This window comes from Ursus maritimus, assembly GCF_017311325.1.
Source record: "Ursus maritimus isolate PB19 chromosome X unlocalized genomic scaffold, ASM1731132v1 scaffold_X1, whole genome shotgun sequence".
Lineage (NCBI taxonomy): Eukaryota > Metazoa > Chordata > Mammalia > Carnivora > Ursidae > Ursus > Ursus maritimus.
This window is the reverse complement of record NW_024423319.1, coordinates 62,851,235-62,870,222: the sequence shown is the minus strand read 5'-3', so window position 1 is coordinate 62,870,222 and position 18,988 is coordinate 62,851,235. Positions and strand designations below refer to the sequence as shown.

At 38.6% G+C, this 18,988-nt stretch overlaps 1 protein-coding gene across 1 annotated transcript in view; it reads right to left on the bottom strand.

Moving 5' to 3' along the window:
- CYSLTR1 (cysteinyl leukotriene receptor 1) overlaps positions 1-17,664 on the bottom strand; it is a 38,493-nt gene extending 20,829 nt beyond the window's left edge. The window contains exon 1 of the mRNA XM_008704956.2: positions 17,251-17,664. The gene's annotated coding sequence lies outside the window, so the exon portion shown is untranslated. The remainder of the gene's footprint in view (positions 1-17,250) is intronic.
- Positions 17,665-18,988: the final 1,324 nt, after the last annotated feature.

Here is an 18,988-nt window from a genome sequence, read left to right as displayed (position 1 = left end):
CTATTCATGTCTTCTGCCCATTTCTTAACTGGATTGTTTTTTGGGTGTTTGATAAGAACCTTATAGATTTTGGATACTAACCTTTTATCAGATATGTCATTTGCAAATATCTTCTCCCATTCCAAAGGTTGACTTTTAGTTTTGTTGATGGTTCCCTTTGCTGTGCAGAAGCTTTTTATCTTGATGAAGTCTGAATAGTTCATTTTTGCCTTTGTTTCCCTTGCTTCAGGAGAAATATCTAGTAAAAAGTTGCTACAGCTGATGTCAAAGAGGTTACTGCCAATGTTCTCCTCTAAGATTTTGGTGGTGTCCTATCTCACATTTAGGTCTTTCATCCATTTTGAATTTATTTGTGTGTATGGTGTAAGAAAGTGGTCCCATTTCATTCTTTTGCATGTTGCTGTCATTTTTCCCAACATTGTTTGTTGAAGAGACTGTCTTTTTTTCCATTGGAAGTTCTTTCCTGCTTTGTCAAAGATTACTTTACCATAGAGTTGAAGGTCCATTTCTGGGTTCTCTATTCTGTTCCATGGATCTATGTGTCTGTTTTTGTGCCAGTACCATACTGTCTTGATGACTGCAGCTTTGTAATATAACATGAAGTCTGGAATTGTCATACCTCCAGCTTTGCTCTTCTTTTTCAAGATTGCTTTGGCTATTCAGGGTCTTTTGTGGTTCCATAGAAATTAAGAATTGTTCCAGCTCTGTAAAAATGATGGTGGTATTTTGTAAGAGATTTCATTAAATGTGTAGATTGCTTTGAATAGTATAGACATTTAAACAATATTTGTTCTTCCAATCCATGAGCATGGGTTGTTTTTCCATTTCTTTGTGTTATGAAAGAAGTTGAAGATAAACACACAAAAAATGGAACTTTCATAGTGTTCTAGAGTTTTCAGGTACAGGTCTTTTACCTCTTTGGTTAGATTTATTCCTAGATATCTCATAGTTTTTGTTGCAATTGTAAATGGGATTGATTCCTTGATTTCTCTTTCTGTCACTTCGTTATTGCTGTGTAGAAATTCAAGAGTTTTCTGTATGTTGATTTTGTATCCTATGACTTTGCTGAATTTGTTATCAGTTGTAACAATTTTTTGGTGGAGTCTTTCAGATTTTCTACATAGAGTATCATGTCATCTGAGAATAATGAAAGTTTGCCTCCTTCCTTGTCAATTTGGATGCCTTTTATTTCTTTTTGTTGTCTGACTGCTGAGGCTAGGTCTTCCAGTACTATGTTAACTAATAAAGGTGGGAGTGGACATCCATGTCTTGTTCCTGACTATAGAGTAAAAGATCTCAGTTTTTTCCCCATTAAGGATGGTAATTAGCTGTGGGTCTTTCATATATGGCCTTTATAATGTTGATGTATGTTCCCTCTAGCCCTACTTTATTGAGGAATTCTATCAAGAATGAACGCTGTACTTTGTCTAATGCTTTTTCTGTATCTATTGAGAGGATCATATGTTTCTTATCCTTTCTTTTATTAATGTGGTGTATCACATGGATTGATTTGCAGATATTGAACCATGCTGGCAGCCCAGGAATAAATCCCACTTGATTGTGGTGAATAATTCTTTTAATGTACTGTTGGATTCAATTTGCTAGTATTTTGTTGAGAATTTTTGCATCCATGTTCATCACGATACTGACCTGTAATTCTCCTTTTTAGTGGGTCTTTGGTTTTGAAATCAAGGTAATGCTGGCCTCATAGGAGATTGGAAGTTTTCCTTTTCTATTTTTTGGAACAGTTTGAGAATAGGTATTAACTCTTCTTTAAATATTTGGTAGAATTTCCCTGGGAAACCATCTGGCTCTGGACTTTTGTTTTTTTGGGAGAGTTTTGATTACTGATTCAATTTCTTTGTTGGTTATTGGTATGTTCAAATTTCCTATTTATTCGTGTTTCAGTGTTGGTAGTTAATGTTTCTAGGAATTTATTCATTTCTTCCTCATTGCCCATTCTGTTGGCATATATTTTTTCATAATATTCTCTTATAATTGTTTGTATTTCCTTGGTGTTGGTTGTGATCTCTCCTCTCTTATTCATGATTTTATTTATTTAGGTCATTTCTCTTTTCTTTTTGATAAGCCTGGCTAGGGGTTTATCAATTTTATTAATCCTTAGGAAGAACCACCAGCTTCTGGTTTCATTGTTGTGTTCTACCGTTTATTGTTTGTTTGTTTGTTTCTATATAATTTATTTCTGCTCTAATCTTTGTTATTCCCTTCTTCTGTTGGTTTAAGTCTTCTTTTTTAGTTCTTTTCATATTTTTTATTCTTTTTCCAGGTCTTTTAGGTGTATAGTTAGGTTGTGTATTTGAGATTTTTCTTGCTTCTTGAGGTAGGTCTGTATAGCTATATATTTCCCTCTTAGGAATGCTTTAGCTGCATCTCAAAGGCTTTGTACCATCGTGTTTTCATTTTTTCCATGTATTTTTTTAATTTGTTCTTTAATATTCTAGTTGACCCATTCATTCTTTAGTAGGATGTTCCTTAGTCTCCATGTATCTGTGGTCTTTCCAAATATTTTATTGTGGTTGACTTCAAGTTTCATAGCACTGTGGTTGGAAAATATGCATTGTATAATCTCAATCTTTTTTACTTGTTGAGGCCTGATTTGTGACCCAGTATGTGATCTCTTCCGAAGAATGTCCTGTGTGCACTTAAAAAGAATGTGTTCTGCTACTTTAGGATGAGTATCTGTTAAATCCATCTGGTCCAGTGTGTCACTCAAAGTCATTGTTTCCTTGTTGATTTTCTGCTAGATAATCTGTATTGCTGTAAGTGGAGTGTTCAAGTCCCCTACTCTTATTGTTTTGTTATCAGTAAATTCCTTTATGTTTGTTATTAATTGTTTTACATATTTGGGTTCTCCCAAGTTGAGGGCATAAATACTTACAATTGTAAGATCTTATTGGATGGACCCCTTCATTTTGTTATAGCTCCCTCTTCATCTCTTATTATAGTTTTGATTAAAATGTATTTTGTCAGATAAGTATTGCTACTATGGTTTTCTTTTGGTGTCCATTTGCAAGATAAATGTTTCTCCATCCCCTTACCACCTGCAAGTGTCTTTGGGTCTAAAATGAGTCTCTTGTAGGCAGCATATAAAAGGGTCTTGTGTTTTTTTTTTTTCCAAATCCATTTTAACACTCTATGCCTTTTGATTGGAGCATTTAGTCCATTTTCATTCAGAGTGATTACTGAGAGATATGGATTTAGTGCCATTTTATTGCTTGTTTTGTTGTTTCTGGAGATTTTCTCTTTTCTTTTAGAGTCTTCTTTGTTTTTGGTCTTTCTTTCCCATTCAAAGAATCCCCTTTAGTATTTCTTGTAGGGCTGGGTTAGTGGTCTTGAACTCCTTTAGTTTTTGTTGTTGTTGTTGTTGTTGCTTGTTTGTTTTTGTCTGGGAAACTATCTTCTTTGTATTCTGCTTGATAGCCTTGCTGAATAGAGTATTCTTGGCTGCATATTTTTCGCATTCAGCACATTGAATATATCATTCCCTTCTCTTCTGGCCTGGTCGGTTTCTGTTGAGAGATCTGCTGCTAACCTTACTTGTTTTCCCTTGTAAGTTAGGGACTACATTTGTCTTGCTGGTGTTAGGGTTTTTTATCTCTATATTTTACAAATTTAACTGCAATATATCTTGGTTTGGCCTGCTTTTGTTGATTTTGAGGGGAATTCTCTGTGCCTCCTGGAGTTGGATGTCTGTTTACTTCCCTAGATTAGAGAAGTTTTCAGCTCTAATTTCCTCAAATAAAACTTTTGCCCCCTTTTTCCTGTTTTCTTCTTGTCGGACTCCTATGATATGAATGTTATTGTGTTTGATGGATTCACTGAGTTCCCTATGTCTACATTCATGATCCAATTATTTTTCTTTCCCTCTTCTTTTCAGCTTCATTATTTTCCATAATTTTATCTTCTATATCACTTTTTCATTCCTCTGCTTCTTCCATCCTTATGCTTATTACATCCAGTCAGTTTTATATCTCAGATATAGGAATTTTTATTTCTGCCTAAGTTTTAGGTCTTTTATCTCTGTGGTAAGGGACTCCCTGGTGTCTTCTACGCTTTTCTCAAGCCCAGCTAGTATCCTTATGATTGTCACTTTAAATTCTGGATCAGGTGTATTACTTATATCTGTTTTGATTTGATTCCTTGCCATGACCTATTTGTGTTCTTTCTTTTGGGATGAATTCCTCCATCTTGGCATTTTGTCTAGGTCTCTGTCTTCCTCTCTGTGCTGGGAAAACCTGTTATGTTTCCTCCTCCTGAGTGTAATGGCTTTGAAAAGAAGACGTCTTATACTGTCCCAGGGCTGGCACTTCAGGAAATATCTCTGGTGTATGGCGTGTACACTCTGCTGCTGTATTTTGGCTGCTCTTTCCCTCAGGTCAGTCATCTGAAGAATTTCTCCTTGAAATTCTTTGTGTTTGGACCTTGGCCAGAGTGTGGTGAGTTTTAAGTAGGTGTGCTCTGCTCTACTTGTTAAAAGACACCTGATTTTATTTCCACTAGAGCTGAAGCTTTGCAGAACTCTATGGTCAGTAGACATGCTGCATTCAAGGGGTTTGTGGTGGTCTTCTGATGGAGTGGTCCACTGCTCTGGTTCACAGGTGCACTTGCCTAGCAAAGTAGTACCTGCAACGTTCAGGGAATTAGGGCTTGATGCAAGTGGTTTTGGCCACTACTGTTGGCACTATGCTGTGTACTGAAGTTAGTTTATGCTGAGGGGCAGAGGAGAGAAATGGCATGAGCCCCTCCCTCATTCTGGAGAGGGGTGTTCACACTTGCCAACGTCTGGGAAGCTCTCCCAGATGAGTGTACAGTCTTCTTCCCTCATGTATCCCAGGCATCCCTCAGATCCATGCCTTCACCCTGTCTGTGTCTGGGCTGTCTGCCTGCACATGTGTTTTATCCCAGGTGGGCAGGCTGAGTTTTAAAACTCCAAGCTTTAGGGACTTAACATCACGGGGACCCACACTGGTCCACTGGGGGAGGGTGTCACCATGCTGGGAGTGATGCACATTTGTCCCAGAAGGGCAGTGACACCAAAGTGCAGGGGCCCGGAATTTGGAATAAAGCACAGTGAAGAGCCAGTGTCCAGGTTAACTGCCCTCAGTAGGTGTCTCTGCACCTATGCTAAGAGGCAGAGGAGGATAGTGTCTCCTGCTGGCTCTCTTGTCCCCAGAGAGGCAATGCCACCTCTCCCAGATGCACTGCAAGAAGGGGGAACTGTCTCTTTCAGTGTGTTCCAGGGGATTCTCAGATCATGTCATCTGCTATGGTCTATCTGCCCTCCTTCTCCACAGGAGCAGTGCTGTGCCCTTGGGGCTCCACATGAGCTGTGTTATGGACCTCTAAAACTCTAGTCCTTGAACCTTACTGGTTGTAAAAACTCACGAAATTCAGCCCCTGTTGTATTCCCAGTTAATGGCTTTAGGGAATTGTTTTCCTTGTGCGATCCACCCCCCTCTCTTTCTCTCTCTCTCCCCCTCTCTCTGTGACCAGGGCTCCTTCCCCTCTACAGCACCTGTGATCCATTTCTTCCCCAAATCACGTCTCTGCACCTCCTACCTTCCACAATGTGGCCTCTTCTCTCCCTCTAGTTTTGCAGTTTTCTTTGTCAGTCCTCAGATTGATTTCTTGGGTGTTCAGAATGATTTGATATTTATCCAGTTGTGTTCAAGGGATGAGGCAAGACTAGTGTCCTCCTGCTCCTCCACCATCTTAGCTCTTGCCCCTAAGTTTGTGTAGTTTCTTAAATATGAGTCAGGAAATGTACTGTTTTATTGAAATTCGGGCTAAAAAGAAAGAAGGGAAGGAAGGAAGGTAGGAAGTAAAGAAGGATGGATGAATGGACTAGGTATATGTGTGGAAAGCAAGCTTTAATTTGTTCATAAATGAGCAATGAGGAAGTAGCTCTCACTAACATCATCTTGGTCGTACATTCTCCTTCCTCAGAATCTCCTTTTTAAAAAAGATTTTATTTATTTATTTGAGGGAGAGAGAGAGACATGAGAAGGGGGGAGAAGGAGAAGTAGGCTCCCCACTAAACAGGGACCCCAACTCGGGACTTGATCCCAGAACCCCAGGATCATGACCTGAGCTGAAGGCAGATGCTTAACCGACTGAGCCACCCAGGCGCCCCTCAGAATCTCCTGATTGCCTATAGGAGCAAATATAAATTTCTTCCCACTAGTCTGTACTAAACTGCTTCTTAAAGTCTCTTCTATTACTGTAAATCTGTTAGCATAATATCAAGCTTGCTTTTCTAAGGTGTATTTAATTATTTGAAAAATTCTACCAGTGATACCTGGTACTTTTTACAATATGAAATGATAGGACAAAAAGTAACTTAGCAGTGTCCTAGTGTTCGGGCTTTCATGAGGATTTGAGACCAGACATGATCACAGGGTGAGCCATATGAGAAGGGACAATAGCTACGTTCTCACACAATGTTAGGTGAAGCCAGGTCACTGTAATCAAGTCAATAAAAAAGGAAGTACGTGTCATGATACCGAAAACAGTTTTTATTTTTTATTTTTTTTATTTTTTATTTTTTTTTAAAGATTTTATTTATTTATTTGACAGAGATAGAGACAGCCAGCGAGAGAGGGAACACAAGCAGGGGGAGTGGGAGAGGAAGAAGCAGGCCCATAGCAGAAGAGCCTGATGTGGGGCTCGATCCCAGATCACCGGGATCACGCCCTGAGCTGAAGGCAGACGCTTAACCGCTGTGCCACCCAGGCGCCCCTAAACAGAGGTACTCCATTGACTGAAGCTTCCAGAATTGGCATTAAAATCTCTGTTTGTGATTGAATGACTTAGTTTTATAGAATGTTAGAGGTGGAATAGCATTTAGAAGGCATCTAATCCAACCCCAGTCCCTGTATGACCCAGAAAGATAAAATGATTGCCAAAAGTAACACACAGAATCAGTGGCAAAGTCAGGATGCCTGACTCACAGTCCATTGCTATTTTCAATACACAGCACTGTTGAGTTTCAGATAATACAAGATCTATCACTAAACACTGATATAAGACAAACTCATATACTGGTACAAATCAAGACAGTTGAACAAACTGCTGTTGTGCAGAAAACTGCACAAAAGCCAAGGATTGATCCATCTTGGTCCTCTCTTTGGTTATAATATAGGACTACTTTTTAGTGAGTATTAGAAGTTACAACTCTCTTTCTGATTTTCTTGTTTCTCTTCTGTTCAGTCTGTCCTTATCACTTATGCCAGATTATGCATCTTAAAACACAGTTCTAGTCATATCACTTCCCTTTCAAAGGTCTCCAGTGACTTATTAAGTTAAGCTTGATGCACCATTTAAGACCACAATAATAGTCTATCTTAACCTTATAGCATCACTCTCCATTGTTTATTATATGTATATCATATAAATGTGAACTTATGACCAGCTTCATCCCTTATTTGGTCTCTTTTCCGTTGCTTAGGCTATTTTGTCTTCTGATATGCTCTTTTTCCTCATTGCTATCAGATGTAATTCTAACCATTTTTAAGACCATCTCTTACATCATCTCTCCCTTAAAAAAATTTCCTGATCCTCTGTACTACTGTGATATGTTAGTCATATTAAAAGGGTTGTATTCACTGCTTACTATATGCCAATTCTGTGCTAGACCTTTAGAAAATAAGATACAGGGGCACCTGGGTGGTGCAGTTGTTAAGCGTCTGCCTTCGGCTCAGGGCGTGATCCTGGCATTCTGGGATCGAGCCCCGCATCAGGCTTCCCTGCTGGGAGCCTGCTTCTTTCTCTCCCACTCCCCCTGCTTGTGTTCCTCTCTCGCTGGCTGTCTCTCTCTGTCAAACAAATAAATAAAATCTTAAAAAAAAAAAAATACAAGTCCTGCCCATTAAAGGTTTACACTCCACTAGAGGGAGACACAGATGTGTTAACAAATTAATTCACTGCACCATCACAGCTGCAGTAATAGAAGTATATAAAGGACACAGAATGGGAATATAAATGGTGCATGTATGTTAGTAAAGGCTTCATAAAATATAGAAGAGTATGGCACGTAGGGAGAGCATTTTAGGCAGGGGAAGAAAGTAGAATTAGCAAAGGCTTGGAGATAAGAAATAGCCTGACATGTGTAGGGAAAAATAAGTGTGATAGGGATGAAATATAAGATAAAGGTGTGTGCAGGTGTGCATGTTTGGGTGTATGTATCTGTACGTTATTGGACTATGGGGTTTAAAAGTGAGAAAACAGGTTGGAAAGAAATGCAGAAACTAGATCATTAAATATATTGCATACTATTCTAGAGAATTCGAATTTATCTTCTAGGGAATAGGGAGCTATTAGAGGGTGCAGAGTGAGAAAAAATACTGACCTGTAAAGGAAAGGGGAAGTGGAGCAAAAAAGACAAAGGTTGGTCATCCTGAGAGGTTTAATTTTCTTGGTAAAATAAAAAAAAAAATAATATCGTCTGGTGAGAAAAAGAGGGCTTCACTTGGGTTCAGGTCTTCTGAAAGTTGGAGAAGGTTTGAATGGTAGCTCTGGGAAATGGGAGAGAACTATGACTGTGAAGAGACTGAAGGCCCAGGAGAAATTAGAGACTGTGGGTTTTTAATGACCCCAGTCTGCACAATTCTGTGATTTATCCCAGCCTGGGTTTAAGAGAGAAAAAAATATATAAATGCTTATATTGATATAAGATTGGAGTAATAGAGCAAATTTATGGAAGGACAATAGGGTAAGGAAGTTGAATGATGCTACTAAAAGAGTGGTTAACAGTGAAACTATGAAGAAGAAGATTTACTGAAATTTAAGAAGTGGTGTAGTGGCAATAAGGAAGATGAAGTTACAAAGATGATAGAAGGATTTGGGGGTAGAGAGAGAGACCACAAGCCAAATGCAGAGTTATTCAGTGAGCTAGGGAAAAATAACCAGGAGGTCAATAGATGGTGATATTAATAAGGAAGATTAAAGGGTGGCATAGGTGAATGGCTTTTGTGTTATGGTAGAAGAGTAATGGTTTAACGTGGTACCAGGAAGCCAGGAGACATCCAACAGTCTCTCTAGGTCTCGCGGTAGATAGGATGTAGAAAAATAAGTAGCTTTCTTTTGATGGGGAGGATCGAGTTTCACATAAGGCAATGAGATGGTGGGAGAATTATTTGAAGAGATTTAGGATAGAGGGGAACTTACAATGAAAAAAGAGGTTCTAGAGGACACAGTGAGGAAAGGGTTAGTAGAAAGGTTAGAAGTGGAAAGAAGAATTAGGGGGGAGGAAGTACAATACATCTTCCATGTAAACAACCAACTTAGTAAACTGACTTCAAATTTCTTGACTTCCGTATCTAGAGCATCCATTCACATTCCACCTTGCCTACTCATTCCATGGCCACACTTGGAGCCTCATTTATTATCACACAACTGAAATCTTAAACTCCAGTGTACCACACTCTGAACACAGACTCCGAGACTTTCAGTTCTCTAACACCCTTATTGCCACTACACCACTTTTAAATTTCAGTAAATCTTCCAGTCCCTTGGTCACTCCCTTTTCTCCCAATATGTTAAAACTTCTTCATAGTCTCTTAACTGCCTGTAAGATTGCTCTTCTTGGATCTTATGCTTTTCCCTGAATTTTAACATGCTTAAAGACAAGTATATCATGTTCCCTCCCAAATCAACTGTTTCAACTGACTTCTCTGTTTTTTTTTTTCATTGACATTAAACGTCTTCCAGTTACTTTGGCAAATATGATCAAGGTAGTCATATTTGATCTTGCCTGACCTCATTCCTCATGTGTGAACCCAAAGTTCTGTTGATTCTTATTTTGCAGTATCTCCTGGCCTTCTCCCACCAACAGGTCAGGGTCCTTATCTCGTCATGCCTTGTCTACCTGAAGATACTCAAACTATGTATCTTCTTTCACCCTTACATAGTCGAAGAGGTAAGCTTGGTAAATTTCTACTTATACTTCAAGATTCAGGTTGAAGTTGTTATTCTTTACAAATGTTCCCTAGTTTGTGGTTCTATTATCTCATTTATTACAGTGCTGTAATCACTCTTTTTGATTACTTGTCTGTCATATCCATTAACACAGTGGCTTTATTAATGACAGCGAGTCTGCTTCACTCAGTTTTGCTCTCTTCCCCTCATAATTGAGCGACTTTGGAAGAATAACTGTGTGGTATTGGGTGCCTTTGAGTAATACAGTGCCTTAATTCCCCAAAGTGTGTGTCTGGGGAGGTGAAGGGAGAAGTAAGTTTTTGGTGTGGAAACACAGGCTCTGTTATGCAGGAATCTAGATAATGACGTAAAGTAGAAGTGAAATATGGACTTCACTAGCAGTGTGAAGTCTTTTAAAAAGAAACCTGAAAAATCAAAAAGAGTATAGGGGACCATGACCTGTGGATGAACACTACAAATCACTGGAGAAGAAAGTGAAGGGGATGGGGCAGATGAATCCACACATTTAGGAAGGGGCAGAAGGCAAAGAGCTTAAAACAAAAAAAAACCAAAACCTTATATCAAAAACTAATGATGTACTATATGTTAGATAATTGAATTTAAATTTTAAAAAAGCAAACATAGTTTGTTAGGGCTAAAGGAGAGTTCAAAAATGGTCTAGGTCAGAGACTGATGAGAACCCAAAGATTCAAGGATGTGTCTGACTATAAGGTTTGGGTGAAACTGATGATGAGTGTTTTTTGAATTCAGCCAACAGGAGAGACTGAAAGATTAAATCAGTATTTGGATGTAGTTTTATGATTGTATTAAGCTTGATGCCTCCCCCAAGACTTCCTTTACCTTTCTAGTAAATGCTAGCATGCACCGGATGGTCTGCATGCGTTGGAGGACTGCCAACAAGGATGGGGTGATGAGGGCGGGGCCAAAGCCAAAGAGGAAGTGGGGGAGGTTGGGACTTGGGGCTCAGTCTTCTGAGGCAGATACTTCTGCTGAGCAGTGGCAAGATGCAGGAAGCTTAATTTTCATGAAAGTACAGCTCAGCGGGGCCCTACTTTTTTTTGGCCAATTCCCCAGTGCCCTTTTTGCTATTCTCCATGTATCCTAGTATTGTCAAATGGAAAAAGTTAGTTGTGCTGTTTATCCTATAAAGGTAAGCTCAAGGAGGTGAGAGACAATTTTTCCCCAGCTTTATTGAGGTATAATTGAGAAATAAAATCATAAGATATTTAAAATGTACAACGTGGTGACTATATGTAAATATGTATATATACACACACACACACATATGTACGTATATGTATACACACACACACATACACACACACATACACATTGTGAAGAGATTCTCCCCATCAAGTTAGTAAACTGGGACAATGTGTTGTTAATCTTCTGGTACAGCAAGTGTTTGTTGAATGGATGCATAATAAATAGGAGAATCAGCAAATATATGTGTTTTATAAACTGTAAAGCACTATACAAATGTAAATTTTCATGACTCTCTTTCCTACTCGTACTAGGCTCAGCTCAGGTTCCACTTCCTGACACCTACTTTGACCACTCCATTCTACACTCATATCTCTCTTCTTTCGATTTGTATTATGGTTATTGCCTGTACCAGTCAGTATTCTACTGTAGCTTGTAATGTGTAGGGATCTTGTCTCCCTAGGTACATTGTAAACTTCTATAGGGTGAGAGAAAAAAAGTCCAGCTTTTTTTTTCTTAAGTTCTGTGATCCCAAAACCTAGCCTATCAAAATGTTTTGCACATAGAAAATGTGCAATAAATGTTTATTGAGTGATTGGTCATTAATTGGAGCAAAGCTACATATCCTTTATGGGGTTTTAATCTATAAACAACCAGGCTTGTACTAATGATTCCAGAGGCTTTCTTCCATGGCGATAAACAGTTTTGGGGAGGGGAGTAGAAAGACTTGCCTGTCACCACAATAGCCTTACTGTCACAGTAAGTAGCTTTTTAACTTGGCATTTCCATGAAAATGCTTAGCAACATTCTCACTGGTAATAGAAACTACAGGGGATTCAATACTGCATTGTTGACACCTCTAAGATGTTTTTTCTTAGATAGCTAATTTATCCTTAAGGGGAGAATATTGCACCAATCAAATTGGGCCACTGTTGCCAGACTGCTGGATTCCAAACCAAGGACAGTGTTAAGCCCAGAAAGAACCTGGACTGTGGCATTCAGAGCTAATGACATAGTATGTCCCTTTACATAATACTGTAACACAAATGTTTATCCTGTATAATCAGAATAAAGTGATGCATAAGAATAGACCTGAAGGAAAATGCAAGTTACAAAATAGCAATAGAGGTATTGAGGAATGCATGGGGTTGGAGGGACTGCACAATGGGAAGATAGTTCTACCCCTAGTCTGGGTGGTAGAAATATGTTACAGACAGCTTACATGCTTTTGAACTTTTTGTAAAGCACTAACTAGAGGGCCTACTTTCTTACAGGCATACCTGTTGAGTCTCTGCTTAATTACCAGCAACTTGGAATCCCCCTAAGTTCTGAGGCCATTGCTCACGGCTGATTCTGAGGCCTGCTTCTAACTTCTTGGAATTTAGATGCCTGGATTTTAGAAGCAGGATCTTTGTTCTCTAGGAGGCTGCTTTTTATTGAAAGACTTTGTCTTAAATCAAAATCCAAATTCAGATTAAACATAATAGGTAACCAATTTGAAATGAAAAGAAGCTTTTTACATTTTCTGAGGCCTGAACTTCCTAGGAACTTTGCAATGAGTACATAGAGGTATCAAAGATGTCCGAGTGTTGTTACTGTTAGCTTAATTCCACTTATGTTAAATCCATGACAACACAAGGACAACTGTATGTAAAAACAAAGACTGTTAATCTGAAATAGATGAGAAATCTCAGTAAGTTAGATATCTCAAAATGTGAGTCCAAACTGGATTTTTCTTTCCTTTTTAAAAGAGGGATTGATAGAAAATAGAAGAAAGCCTGACTGTTCCAGGGGATTCTAAGTCTAGTTCTCAGCTCCTTTTCCTTTTCCATTAGCTACATTTAAGTAGACACTCAAATGTCTGGGATGTATTGATTCTACAAACACTGCAAATGTGGTAATGACATTTTATTCATCAAAAGGAAAATCAACTCTGTTTAAGTGCTCAAGGGTCTATGTTCACTTTTCTGTTTTGTCTCTTTCCCCCTATTTCTTCCAGGGCCCCTCTCTAACTAACATTTAAAGATTTTTCTTTATATTTTCTCTCCTAAATACTGAAGAAAAACTGGTGGGACATAAAGAAAAGAGGAATTACGATGGGAGGGAGTGGAATGGGACAGAATGAGGAAGCAGGATAGATGAGTTTTGTAGTGCACAACTTGTTTAAACAGTGGTCTTTTCTACCAACCTACGAAGAGTTACCAGTAGAAAGCAAAAGTAATTCTAATTAGCACCGGGTTTGTAACATGAATTAATGGACCAAAGACGTCTGGATTTATCAAATCAGGGTAAATGGCTTGCTCTGTTGCCTTTTCTGTAAGGATGAGGATACACCACCACCTGCTATGAGTACATTAGACTTCTTAGCAGTTGTATTTCCTCAATGCAAATCAGCAAATTGGCCTTCACATTGAAGTTTGCACAGGTATGGTAGAAGTAGTGGTAACAAGAGAGTTGGCTCCTACTGACATCTTACAAGTAGGATGAGATTGCCGATGCTCACTTAGCATGAGGTCACTATTTAGAAGTGTAGTATTGGAAGCAGAAAGTAACCGGCCCTACTCCCTCCACATGGAATCAATTTTGTTATGTGTCTTATTCTCCTGGGATGGAATTTAAACAAAATACTTTTAGATGGTGGTTTGTATTTTCAAGTTGCTTTCATATTTATCATTTTAGCAGATCTGAAAAATATCTCTATAAGCTCGTTATTACATTGGATACATGAGGAAACCAAGAAATACTCTATTCAATAACTTGCTAGAGAACACACAGCTGATTAAAAGGCAAATCCAGGATGAACTCCCAGTTATGCTGGCCCAGTTTCCTTCCCATTGAAATCCACGCAGCAAGGTAGTTTAAAGATGCCACTATTATGTTGCAGAGTTTATGACAGAGTCCAATTTGAAAGATAACTTGAAGCAAACTATCTCCATGCTTATTTATATTAGAATGACTTAATATTTATTGGGTGCTCATGGTATGTATGAGGAACTATGCTGGTTATTGTTGGGAAGAGGAAGTTTAAAAGAATAAATAACCTGATACCTTCTCTGAAGACTCTTGGTATATTTGGAGGAGAAGAATTTTATTTCGATGGCTCTTATTTATCAGGACTCTCTTCTTTCACTTGACCAAAACTATATGAACTGCACAAGTTTCAGTCTTCGGTCATCTCAGATTTGCTTTCTCTAAGATGAGCCAATCTTATGGCCTTGGCTGTCGCACTCCCCAGATTTAACTTTGGCCTCTACCACTTACTCATCACTCATATTCAGGGCCATTGTCTACAACATCATAAGACATCATTTCTTGGAAATTTTGCCATCTCCTTAAACTCAATAGGTCAAAAACAGAGCTCATCATGTCTTACACTCCCCACTTCCATCTCCAAGTTACCTAATTCTATGAATAGTAGTAGCACCCCTGCCCAGATCCCACAGGTTCAAAATTTCAGGGATAGCTCTGAATTTTCTATGCTGTCTATATCTAATCACTCACCAACTTCCATCTATTATTCCTCTTAAATGTCTCCTTGAGTTTTTCTCCATTCCATTTCCACTGCCACCAACCTAGCCTATAGCTGCATTAATTTCTACTCTTTAAGTGAGCTTTTCCAGCTCCAGTTTTATCAAATGTAGTCAGGCCTATGAAACTCTGCCAGATTCATCTACTAAAAACACTTTTCCATCATATTCTCATTTATTCAAAGTTTGTTGATATGATCTCCTGTTAAAAAGTGCCTGGAATTCAATGTCTGATAATCTGGTCTTACATTTCTATCCAAATTTATTTTCTGTTACTCCTCAACTCAATCCCCTCACCCTATCCAGATTAGGCTCTTTGGTGTAGCTTGTAGGTGTCAAAATCACCCCAGGTGCCAAATTCATTCTTGATACAATATATTTCTGATATTTCTGTGACTAGAATTGAATTCAAACAACATATATTGACCACTTACTTTGTGCACAGAAAGTTTGCTTAGCATGGTCCCATATCCTAGATATTCTTTTAGGGCTATCTCATTTTACCTCCTCTATGAAGCCTTCTCCATTCAGCCCAGCCCACTGCTCTCTTACTTCCATAAACTCCTTTATCATTAAAAGCATAACGTTGTGGGATGCCTGTGTGTCTGTCAGTTAAGCGTCTGCCTTAGGCTCAGTCATGATCCCGGGGTCCTGGGATGGAGCCCTGCATCAGGCTCCTTGCTCAGTGGGGAGCCTATTTCTCCCTCTGCATGCCACTCCCCCTGCTTGTGCTCTCTCTCTCTCTGACAAATAAATAAATAAAATCTTTAAAATAAAACAAACAAAAAAACCCCCAAACCCCACCTAACATTGGTTTATTGGCTCATATTTTTATGTCCTATAGGTCTTGTATACCCACCAAAATTGTAAATTCCCCAAGGGCAGGAACTATATCTTACCTTTGTGCCACACAACATATTGAGTTTAACTGACACTTGTTTAACTGGATGACAACAGATTTGAGATATTTTAACAAGAACATAAGAAATAACAAAATGGATCAAAGTAGAGGTCCATGCAGAGCTATGTTATTTAAGAGATTATGATAGTTAGCTTTCACGGCATCAAATCCTCAAGATTAGATATGTTTTTTAAGGATCAGTGCCATCCCTTTAATCCCTTATTATCAGTGATCCTGCAAAGGCAACTTTATTATTTTCTGCACCATAGAAGAATCTTGATTTTACCCCAGATAAGTACTTCCTAAGCACATCAAAAGTTTGATTAATGATAAGAGAGAAAAAGTAGTAAAAAATGAAATTGATGACTCTGGGCTAGGAAGACACCAAAATTCTGAATTTGGACTGGACTCAATCTGAAAACTTTCTTTAACCTCTTCTGTTTGGGTTCACTGACTCCCAGGGTGATTTATGTAATTTGCAGGGACTGATTAGCTAGTGCAGTCATTTAAATATTATGGGGACCTGGGGAGCAGTTTTTATTAAGGGGTATTAAAGATATAAATGTGGTACCTGAGGTCATTTATATGCTATGTAAACAGAGATCACTTTTAGTTCTAACTGGGCAATTAATAATAAAACAACAATAGAAAATATCTTTGAATGATTGCAATAGATACCGTAAACTTAAATTTGTCTAGAAGCATATTTCACTAATATATTTGAAACACACTGCAGTCCTAAGTCCTGCTTTACTTACATTTTGTTTTAGAATAATCAGCTGATAAATTTATGATGTCATGGCCTCTTTCTAGCCTTCAAAACAATCAGAGCCCTGAAAGGCAGAATCATTAAATTTAAGGGTTTTTTTTTCTTTTATTTGTTTATCCTTGAAAACAGCTTCTTTGCTGCTAAATAGAATTATGCTCCTGGCCAAAGATTTTGATTGAAATGTATGAAGTGGGTTGGCTCTGTGTAAACCTGCTCTATGTCAGATATGCCTAAGTTACTAAATAGATCACGCAACTTCCTTATATTCATTTATAGTTGTTAGACCTTTCTATTTGCAGTGGCTAGTTGGAACTTGTAAATTTCTAGTTGTATGGTGTTCGTTAGAAAATTTGTTAATGCCTCTGAGTCTGTTTCCTTGTTTGCAAAACAGGGACAGTAACACTCAGCCTGTCTAAAGTGCAGGATGTTGAGAGGTTCAAGCGGGATAATGAATATGAAACTACTTTGTAAATATACCAGGTCATTCTTCAGTATTGGTTTGACTTTTGTCAGTCACTATTTTCTTTCCATAATGAAAGAAACTGCCACTACAGATTAGAGAAACCCTGTTGAGCCCTTAAAATAGGATTCTAAACTGTGTCTTCTATTTCTAACTTAATTGCAAAGGTGCTGGAGGATTGGGTAGTAACCCCTCTCTATTTTGCCACATTGAGCTGTTAGCAGAAGCACTGAGCAATACTTGTTGACAGACTGATTAGTTATCAGATATCTGGCCAATAAATAAAGCAGAAAGAATTTATAGTAGCAGCTTAATTTAAAGCAGGCAAGGCGGATTAGTTATCCCCAAACTCCTGGGAATTTGCAAAAATCTGCCAACAGCAGAATTTTACTACAGGCTGCTTTAGTCATAGCATTGAAATATCAAATCTTACCTTCTACCTTCAAGATTGACAGTTTGGGGTCATTTTGCATTTATCCTCAGAAGCAAGCTCCAAGTCTTCATTAAACCCAATCGACTCGTCCCTTGGAGAGCTAACCTTCTTGGTGAGCTGCACAGTGAATCTGAATACCCTGAAGGGTCCTGAAAGCACACTCCATTGACGGGGCGTCTGTTCTTTAGACAAGCTTCTTTGAAAAGATGGGTTGCTGCGATTTTCAGGAAGAAAGAGGGCAGGGCACATATGTTAGCCAATGTATACAGACTCTTCTTCCTCTTTCAGATTAGTCCTCAAACTGTAAAGCACGCCTAAATTTGGCTTCTCTGGTGCAAAAGTCGGGGAGGGGAAGGCAGAGGGAAGGAAGAAGGCTAGAAACTGGAGACTTGCAAGTTGTTATGCATATAAATAAGCTTTTATGCCTCGCTCCAGCAACAGAATCCTCAGGAAATCTTGTAGCTGCTCTGAGATGGGAAGCAGGAAGGAGTATACTCTGTCCAGCTTAGTTCTCTCTAATTTTTATGACTTGGGGGTGGTGGTTAGAGTATTTTTAGGCAGAGAAAGATAATCTTGCCAGCATATGCTAATCTAACTGCCATTATGTGGAATCTGGTTTTAGGCAAGATAAATTTCATCTCTCTCTCCCTGCTTCCCTCTCCCCCTTTCTCTCTTTCTTTCTGCCTCTCTTTCCTTTATTATACTTGTGCCTCTATCCACACTCTAAAGAGCCTTTTTATTTTTGGTGCCTTATGTTTTGGAAAATGATTGTCTTAGTTTGAGTTTCATTTCATGAAATCCCCACAACAGACATTACCTCCACTAGATTAAAGGTAATTTTTTTTTCTGTCACACTGAGAATGACCTGGCTTTGAACACTTTCCCTTTTACTGCCTCAGCGCCCGGCCCATGAGTTTAAAACAATCCTGGATTATCATTTCTGGAGAGGTCAGGGTACAGTAACAGAATTTCAGATGAGTTTGAATGAAATCTATTGAAAAGAATAACATGGACCACCTAGGACAGATTGTACAGATCACTGAAGTCAATATCCCTACATTATTCTGTGCTGTCCAATATGGTAGCCACTAGCCACATGTGGTTATTTAAACCAAACTATAAATTAATATAATAAAATACAAAATTCTGTCCTTCAATCACACTAGCCAACTTCCAGATACTCATAGCCATATGTGGTTAGTGGCTATTGCATCGAACAGCATGGCTTTAAAATAGATTTTAATCATTATCAATGGTGAAAAACTGGGAGCTTCTCCCATAAAGTCAGGAACAAGATAAGGATGTCCACTCTCACCACTTTTATTCAACATAGTACCGGAAGTCCTAGCCACAGCAATCAGACAAGAAAAAGAAATAATGGAGGAGATCATGCTAAGTGAAATAAGTCAAGCAGAGAAAGACAATTATCATATGGTTTCACTCATTTATGGAACATAGGAAATAGGAAGTTCGGTAGGAGAAGGAAGGGAAGAATGAAGGGGGGTAAACAGAAGGGGGAATGAACCATGAGAGACTGTGGACTCTGAGAAACAAACTGAGGGCTTCAGAGGGGAGAGGGGTGGGGGATTGGGATAGGCCAGTGATGGTTATTAAGGAGGGCACATCTTGCATGGTGCACTGGGTGTTATACGCAAATAATGAATCATGGAACATTGCATCAAAAACTGGGTATGTACTGTATGGTGACTAATGTAACAAAATAAAAATTATTAAAAAA